Source organism: Channa argus, chromosome 9 (genome assembly GCF_033026475.1).
Source record: "Channa argus isolate prfri chromosome 9, Channa argus male v1.0, whole genome shotgun sequence".
NCBI lineage: Eukaryota > Metazoa > Chordata > Actinopteri > Anabantiformes > Channidae > Channa > Channa argus.
In genome coordinates, this window is record NC_090205.1 from 9078395 (window position 1) to 9088654 (window position 10260).

A 10260-nucleotide genomic window follows, 5' to 3' on the forward strand; every position below is an offset into this window, starting at 1 on the left:
GCTGGTTGCCAGGTTTCGTGCAGCCAGCCAGGCTTGTTTACAGCTGTGACCCACACCACCGCTCCTGCAGTGTCTCATCCACCAGCTCCAATGGACTTTGTGGAGTTCTGTCAGAAGAACCACGAAGGCAAATTCCAAATTTTGTCTATTTATCACTTTGTCATCACAGTTTAGTTTTGCATAGAATGACCTGATGCATCTCCTTCCCTGTTTCCTTGTGTTTGCCCAGGTGCGGCCTAAAGGAAGGAACTAGTGGAGACAAAGGCCAAATGTTGCATCGGCTTACTTTGACTTCATCTGGGCTAAAATGATCCACTGTCCACATCTGATTCAACATGGCGAATAGGCTGAAATATCACAGACACAAATCAGATTACTACCAATGATGTAGTGAGTGGCAGACACTCACTGACAGCCGAACACCGGCGTCGTGTATGATGGACCTAAAGCTGAAGAAACTCCAGTAACTTTCGCCACTCTACGGTGTGGCTTTAAAAACCTAGCACAGGCCTCCTAAATGTCAAAAACATGTCCAAACTTTCACATAGAGGACATTAAACAACCTGTGATCTGTGAACGCTAATTTTTATAACCTGTGTCTGTGAACGTCTACTGCAGCTCCATCTTGCCTCAAATACTGTATTTGTTCAAATAGTTATAATATAGTGCATGAAGAGTCAGTGGAAGGACAAATGTGTGCACGGGCACATTCAGACGTACTTTCATCTTTGAGTAAAGATTTGGGCTTCTCCCAAAGCTGTTTGACTCCACTTTGTGCAAGTCCAAGAAAATTAAAACATCACATCAGGGATCAACACCCTGATGAAAGCTGGAAACGATTGGTGAATAATGCATGGAGCACTGGAGAAGAGACGTGTTTTAATTTTGATGGATCACAGTGGTCTGCACTCCGCTGCACTTGGCTGCACTTCATGAGACAGTGGGCACTGTGCAACAATGTTTTTGCGTGGTTGTCCTAATTTAAGGTTTGTTTGTGTCAGGGATACCACTTTTTTTTTTTTCATACAGAATAGGAGTAATTGAAATACGAGTACTTAATACTCACGCGCCATTTCTACCACAATAATTACATAAAATGGTCAAATTGCAACAACTTTTATTGTTACTACGTTGTCTATTTACATGAGGTCTTGTTTATTTTTCTGTTTTTGATGAATAAATACGTAATCAAAAGGTCTTTGCACCTAATTCCAACGAAACCCTGATGGGTTCCATGTCATCTATGTCCACTCTTGGATGGTCCTGTCAATCTCAGTCAAACGATGCACTGTTATTCAGGTTGGATGATGTCGTGTGTTTAACTGTTGGCCTGGTGCAGCTTCTCTGTTAACCCGAAGTCCTGCAATGTGATGAAGCTCTGAGAAGCCGGAGGAGCTCGGGTCAAATGTTTCGTTCAAGCTGATGCACTCGTTCACTCTTTATATCCACATGTTGTTGTTTTTTTAATGTCCTTCTCCGTCTTTTGTTCTTCTCCCCCACTCGTCTCTATCTCTTTCTCTCCTCATCCTCTCACCGCCCCTCCACTGTCCTTGACCGTGATATCAAATAAAGATGAAAGTGTCGCTCTAATCGACATTGTTGCCAATGAATCATTTAGCACTGTTAGTCTAACATCTCAGATTCCAGGTCAGTGCATCCCACTACACGTCCCACTGCCAGCAGGGTTTAGCCTGGTTTGGCCTGCCTGCTGCAGAGTGGCAGCGCTGTGTCTCTGCTGCTGTTGCCAACCAGTAAACGCCAAATGCTTTTTCTGTCCCGGCCATCCCTCAGGCACCGAGCTCCGCTCCGTGGAGGCATTGCCCTGCTGGAACAAAGAAATGCTGAGGGGTGGAATGTTTTTGAGAGAAGGATACATTTACCCCTCAGCTTAGTTTGGGTTGGATTAATGCTTTCACACACTGGCCAAGTTACGGTCTGGTGCAGTGATTCAGTGAATGCATTTTTGTTTTTCTATTTCGCTGCAGTTTTTTTAATTTTTTTATTTAGAACTCTCACTTCCTTATATTAAAACATCTCTCTTCTTCTGGCTAAGAAATGCGTCCAGAACACATCACCCGGAGGAGTTTTACATCATTAGGAGTTCAGATATCATGTGGGGGAGCTCTGGAAAAGCAGGTTAACCACAATCACAACCTCTGTAGTGTGAGCAACGAGATGACATAATGTGAACTGAAGGTTCCTCCAAGAGATGAAGAAGAGAGGAAAGTCATTGTAGGGAAGTCAGAGACAAGTTTAAAAGCATTATGTTATATTTACACCCTAAAGCAAGTTGAAAATTGGTGAACTTGCCCTTTAAGCAATGCCGCCATCAGATTTGCAGACCTGTACACATTCACTCCTGCTGTAAAATGGCAGGGCACCGAGGGCCTGTCACCTGCCAGGACTAGGACTAGTACACTGATCAGCCACAGCATTTAATCTGAGTAGTGGACAGGGAGACAGTCAATGGTGGCCATGATTGGCAGGTGTCAGTGCGATAAACATAGTGTGTTGACATTAGATATGGTGGGATATTTTGCCTGATGTCACCTTTGATTTGAGCAGGCATAATTATAGTCAACACATTTTATTCTGTAGGAAAAAGCGGCTAACTTCAGTTGTATTTTGCTTTGGATTGTACTTGGACCCAAAGCAATGTGAGGTGCTAAAGACAACAGAATGAGTAAATAAATTATCTTTAATATCCATATTCATGTAGCTGTTCATAGGACAGTAGTGGTTTTTTTCTCCTAGGCAGAACAGCATGTAGTTGAAGGTTAAATGAAAATAAAAACACCTGCATGCTCACGAATGCATTTTGCTCGCTTGCAATTTTACATCTGCATAAACTTGATTTGCATACATAATCTTATGCACCGAATGCAACACATGGAGTGTTAACAGACATGCAAATCATATTTACAAGACTAAAAGTTGGAAACTAAACCAAATTGTGCACAATCTGAGGCAGTGAGATCCTGGCATTGTGTTTTTATAGAGCCCCACACCTGTCACTGTGTGTGAAAAAAATTAATGTGTGATTGATTGTGTGGGCAAGTTTAAGAGGGTGGATGTTGTGGTTATTATTATTTTGTATATTTGATTCCCATGGCCCTGCATGGGACTCAGTGTGTGTGGGTCGTTGTAACTGTGCTGCAGTGTAGCAGCCAGGAAAAAATAGGTCAGTAGAGAAGGGCTCCCAAGAAGACGATGTGAACTTGTCACCTTGAATCGTGTTAGAAGCTGTGAAGGAAGAGAGAGGGAGAGACAGATGAGAGGAAGAGGAGGAGAAAAGTGGACGTGCAGAGAGGACAGGAAGCAAGTTAGAAGGAAGAAGTGAAGGGGACAAAAGACAGGAAAAAATGAATGGGAACTGGAAAAGAAGAAAATTAAAGTCCCTTCACTATTGTGCATTGGCTTCATCAATAAAGTAGTGAAAATACTACAACTCAGATCTTCCAAACTACAAGTTGTATGCACTGTTTTGACTCGTACATCTTTTTTGAAGCCAAATTTTAAGAGTAGCATGTGATTTTTAGCTAATCACATCTACTGTGCTGTATGTTTCCTTAAAGCTACAGTGCTCTGCCCAGCCGTCCTTCTTGCTGCTCTGAGACAACTTAACTTTGCTCTTTATAATCCACCAAGCTCTGCACAGCTAGTTGTTATGAAGTTAAAATAAATAAAATGCATTTTTCACACAGAAAAGCCTCAACATGGTTCATATTTAGGCCAAACTGTATACATTTGATCCACCTTGGCTTGGTTTCACATGACAGTTTTGCAAACCTACATCCTGTCATCATAGCCTGTGAAATGTTGTCCAGCACTTTAATCTACAGTACTACTCATAGTTCCTTTACTTCTAAGTGACATTTAATTGGACAAGCATCTAACTAGGACGGGAGATACATCATTTTGTGTCGTTTCAATTAAGTCTGCTGATTTAGTCCGTTTTTATAGTGTTAAGAACTGTAATTAGAGTGTAATGTAGTGCAACGTTTTCCAATTAAAAAAACAGTGCTAACTTACACTTGTGTCTCACAAAACGGCAGCGTTTCTTACAGCACTTTGTTTTAAAGAATTCCTTGTTCCTTAGACTTATTTGGCTTGTTTTGTATCTCACTTGTACGTTTTTTAACTCTAACTATGAATTATGTCACAGAATGAAACTGAAGCAGGCTGGTATTCAACACAACCACAAAATGTTACCAATTTTTCATGTGTATGTATGTGTCTGTTCATGTTAAGTATAAACCCAACTTTTAATTTAGCCAACTGATTTTGAATGAATCTTCTTCAAATGGAACAAACATTTTAATTATTTTCAATTCAAGTTTTGTCATAAAAAAATATCTCAAGTACTATTTAATATACCGATGCATGCCACTGTTACAAACAAACTCAATGAAGTATGTTTGAACTTTTCGGTGAGGTAATGTGTCATGTAAATAATGTGTGACAGGAGTCAGTCAGTCCCTGTACACAGCTGACTTGTTTTTCTATTTGGCTGTGAACATGGTAAATCCATTAACATGAAGGTCAGTGGGTAGTGGACATGAGGTGTACAAGAGCTCAAACACTGCACCTGTGTGTCACCAAATAAGAAAAACACACGGAAACTCAAAAGATCCTGAAAGACTCTTGTCTGGTAACAAATTATGGATATGACCAGCATCAACATATTTGCAGCTTGGCAATCGTGTTAGTGGGATGGGGTGAAGAATCCAGTTAAATGACCTGAGCTCCAAATAGGTTTAAAAGAGTTTGTTTAAAAAAAAAGAAGACGTTTGAGTGTTGGTGATCATCAGGTGGGGGTGGGGGAGAGACAGGAAAAGGTTGGTTAGAAGGAGGTCGGTGCAATGCACATGAGGAATACAAGACGGCAGATGACTTTCTCAATGCACTGCAGTAGGCTCCAGGTGGAAGGAGGTGGAAAGAGAACTCAGTAGCTGGCACTAGTCTGCCACATGGTGATAGAGAGGGGAGGGGGCCAGCTGTGCGAGCCGAAAGAGTAAAACACTTATTTCAACAAGGGTAGCGAACATAAAATAATTCTAACAGAGGGGGACAAAGGACAAATTAAAGTCAGTCTAAGATTGAGGCAGAGCCCAGACAGGGCCAAATTAAAGTAAACAACAATGAACAAGAGGCCACAGGAAATATTTAGGCCAAGGGCTGAACTGAAGTGTAGCAAAGGAAACTTAAACTGGCCTGAACAGACATTGATGCACACAAGGCTAAAGTAAGCATGAGCAGAGACATGAACCAAAACTGGCATTAAGACATGGCCACATGGAGCAGGAGCTTAACCGTACCATGTGCTGTAAGACTAAGCTGGTAAGAGTGAGGACACGAGCTGCGCAGACTGGAATCTATACCGGAAAATACCAGCGTGGCCTCAGCACGGCTATCGAGTCCAAAGCTAAATACGAGCATAAAGAAACACGGAGAAACCCAGACCACAAACTAAGCCTCAGTCTGGAGGCCACCTCAAGTTCAGTACTTGGCTGGTGAGGCAAGTTTAAGAGAATGGCAAAGGGGGGTATATATACTGTGCAATAGTGCGAAGGAAGTGGGCCTTGTGAGCCAAACCAGGTAAAGGGAACGTGGGACAAGCAGCTGGGGACATTCAGCACAAGTGTGTATGGTGGACTATGTACGTTAATGTGACTGAGGGAAGAGGAAACAAGGGACAAAATCAAACAAAACCACCCAAGGACATGGATTATGACATATCCTGCCAAGGCAAGGCTGCTGGGTCTGATCTGTCAGTGTACGAGGGGTGGGGTGCACCCTGGACCAGTGGGCACTCTGTGCCATTGACACTGCACTGGCCACTGGGTTGAGAGCAAAATACGTTTTCTACAATGTGAGCAGGACTCATCGGGGTAATTCTGCTGCAATAATAAAATATTATGAATGAAAACTTAAATTAAAACTTCTACTCTGTAGAGGCTTAGAGGGAGACCAAACCTAAACTCTTTACACATATGTCCTTTAAACAAGAAAACCTAACTGTTAAAACACACCTGACATGGCTCCTGGAGTGGAGCTCAGCAAACTCAGCGCGGTTCCTTCAAACATTTGCAGCTGAAATTTAGTTAAAAACGTAAAATTATTGCAACTACATATTTTACAGCTTACATTAAAACGTAACATATTAAGACAAAAATTAGAAGTACTCAGATATAAAGATCAGATAAACCACCAGAAACCCGGAAGGATCTTTCCAAAGTATTGTGAAGGTGCAAACCTGCAAAACGTACAGACTTTCAGACAGATTAGTTGCATTTGTTAATTTCCCAGCTTAGCCATCGTATGGTTCGACTGTAGCTGTCCAATCAGAGGAAAACAGATGCACAAGGACTGGACACAACCGCTGCCCAGTGTTACCATGGTGATTAGATACTTTGCAGTCATCACTGCACTGTAATGAAACCCCTCTGTACACTGAGACCGAGGAGGACAGTAGAGAGCTTCCTCCTGCTTTAGAAATGTGGATGCTCTGGGCAAAATCCTGGATTATTGAAGCTAATGAAGAGAGAGCTAAAGCCATTCAACCAGCTCAGCCCACAAAACATGCTCGCGTTAAATATGAAGACGTTATAGAAAAAGAAATGTAGAGACAAACAAGGAGAAGCAGGGAAGGAAGATGAGCAGTGAGAAAGTCTGCCTCAGTCCTGCCTGTCACAACACATCACAACTCTGAAGCCATAAAAGGCTCAAACCTGACCTGCATGTCGTGGTGGGAAATATATGTGTGTCAGGTTATAACGAGGAAGTTGTTTTCTGAGATTTAACTTTTGGGAGTGAATTTGACACATTATGGATAATACATTTCCTAAATAAATAACTGAATAATATCAATATTAGTCATGTTTTCCTAAGTCACAGTGTTCATGCCAATACATATTAATTTGTGGAAGAAAAAATGAAGATTAGCCCGTCACTAACACATCCACTACGCTGATGAAAACATCCCATTTTCATTTATAACATTTCAAAAGTCATAGCTGACATTTGGATGAACTTTGATAATTAAAATTCAATCAATCGTTTCAAATGAACAGAATACAAACATGGTTAATATCTTGTCTTGGAGGAGGCATCGAAGTGTCTGGTATTTCTGTTGTATTATGTGTAAGTTAATTTTAACATTTTACCCCCAGTTACTGGTTGCATAAAAGCAAAGGTCAGCTCAGGCAAAAGATGTCAGCACTCATTGATCTACAGCTGTGAGCCGCGATGACATCTTGTGATGAAGCTGTCTCATCCTTGTTCTCCCTAAGATTAAATTTCCACTTCGCTGCCCACAAAAGAGAAATATAATGCACATAAATAAGACGATCCACTATGTATCAGGTAAATTACAGGCAATTGTGGACAAACGTGTTAAAAAATGTAACAAGCTTAAAAACCACAAAATCAATCCAATATCACGTGCACTTGCATCACACAATGGAAAATAAGACTAGTATCTGGTTGTCCATGAGTGAAAACACAGAGAGGAGCTCTTCTGTTCCCCAACATGCAGCCGCTGCACTGTAGAAAGCTAAAACAAAACATGACAGTAACTCAGGTAACGACAAAGAAATAATAGGTCTGGACAGAGAGACTTAGCTGTTCCTAAAACTCTAACCTAAAAACCAGAAAAGCAGGGAAGAAACCCTGGGAAGAAAAGGGGGAGCACAGTGGAAAAGATACGTCCAGTTCTGCTGAGAAGTTGTCAAACAAGATCGTAAAGGATTTCTGTTCATCTGACCGGGACATTTCAGGTCTGGCTGCTCTGAGCAGACATGAAAGCTGGTGAAACTGCTGCCCGAATGCTTTTATCAAATCATATGACGAGACCCTCTCACTCGGAGACAGAGACAGAGACACAGATCAAGCAGATAAAGTTGTTCTGGGCTGAAATTCTTCCTCGAATCTAATACTGGTGCATACATCATCTCACGATACTTAAAGAAACTCATTTTAACAGAAATGTAAAGTCCCACCGTTCAGAATACAGATCGTCACTTCTAAGCTGCAAAGATATTATGGTTATAGTGCCACAAAACCAGTTAGAGTCAGACCAGATCCCTCTGGCTACAAGCACAATACAGGACATCTAGTGGGGAGAGTTGTAAAGAGAAAGGCTCAGGACATCAGTTAACAAAACAACTAACTTCACTATAGATATTAAATTAAAACAAAAACTACATAGAAATGGCAAATGTAACTGAGTTTATAGTAAATAAAAGCAAAAAAGGTTCAAATTGGGAGTTGAAGTAAAACCATCTGTCTAGTTGTGTAGAGAAAAGGCTCTGTCACGTATGACCTCACGTATAACGTCATGCGTTCTCACATACACCTCTTCCAGACAAAGTCAGGAGAAATTCGGGATTGCAGTGCATATGTGACAGGGGCTTATGAGAGAAAAAGAAATCTAAATGAAACCAAACATCTGGGAGCTTCTTGTCAAGACAACACGACATTTCTTAAAAATTAAGGAATTGAACAGGAGGCATTACTGCTTTTAGTCTGTCGTTTTTTATTTGTTTGCCACAAGACTATGACTTGTTTGTGCCTCCTCAGTGTTCTACATCGCTGTTTATGCACACGTCCATCCTACACACACACACAGTTCTCTGGAAGCAGTAGAATAAAAGGAGCAGATTAAATATTAGAGATGCAATTCAACATTAGAACGTTGTTTTTTAATGGTAAATGTTCTGCTTACGGTATATAGCGCTTTATCCAAAGCACTTCACAATTGTGCTTCTTATTCATTCATTCATTCATTCATTCATTCATCATAGGAGGGACCAGGAGTCGAACCACTGACTCTTTTATTTGCAGCCACCGTTTTCTCGCCAGTGCAAACTGGGCAAATTGCCCTTCTGCCATCACATCATGAAAATGGCAGGTACCACTGCTTACAATGGAGCCAAAACTGTACGCTCAAAAAAGTGATGTTTAAAGTGGGCAAACACAGCGGCGCTGCATTGCCGTGTAACTTTTGCCACAACAGTTAAAATTTCCTGTTCTGCAGACAGGCCTTGAAGAAACACATTTAAATGTTGTTTTCATGCGGATGGTAAACACTCACACATCCTGGTTTCATGTGTCTGACTACTGGATTTCCTTGGTGGAGGATTTTTTTCCCCCCTCCGGCCCAGGAAGCACTGAGAGTTATCTGAATCAATAGGACTGAACCTGTTACTCTCCATTAATGATGCTTTGTATGTGTGAGCAGTAATTAGCCTCCATTACCTCGGATAAGAGCTGCATAGAGAGGAGAGCATCAAATTTTAATGAGCCTCTTGTAGCCGCTCTGAATATTTGCTGTGTTTTAAGTGCTGAATCTAACTCTCTCTCTCTCTCTCTCTCTCTCTCTCTCTTCTGTTCTGTCTTGTACACACAAACACACACACACACACACACACACACACCCTCTGGTGCTTTCAAACACATAGACACTCAATACAGGTGATATTAGGTCAAGAGAAAATATCATGTCCATTTAAAAAGGGCTGCTTGTTTCTGGCTGTGAGCCACCTATAAAGCACATTGACCCTTAGAAACACTGTTCCTGTTGTGCGCTGCTTTAAAAAGCGACGGTGGACATTCACTTCATTCTTTTCGCCAAACCAAATGAATTAAAGTTACATTTTGCTCAGGAATGCCTCACAGAAAATGTGCGCGTCGGTGCTCGCACACACAGTCCATAAAAGTATAAAATCTGGGATCTATTATCAACATTGGCAAACATTTCAGGCTTCCTTGCCGCTTCATCAGGCTCACGAGCTCCGACTGTCGTGGACTTTTATGGGCCGAGCGTTGAGTCATTACTGCAAACATTTGTTATTTTTCTTTTTGTGAAGAACTTGCGGTTCCCAGGACCTCTTGCTCTATGATACGATCTGTGCAGAAAGCACTTTCTTTTCACAGTTATGGTAATCTGTCATGCTGTCAGGTGAGAGACTTTGGTGAAAGAGGAAGTGTGAACGGAATGGATTCCAGCCTCTGTGAATTCAGCTGAAAGCTGGATAATTTGTGCAGCTTCGGTTAGATCATTCAAAATTAACATATATGAATATGGAAGCCATGGTGATTTAAATTCACCTGTGTACGATGCTAACAGTACATCAGGGTGTCTGGTAGTATGGTGAAAGGAAAAGCTCCGTTTGGTATCAATTATCGTCTGTAAATATGCAGAAAACAAAGGGGGTTTCTGCCTCCAATCCATCATCTTTTTTCTTAAGTATCGTTATC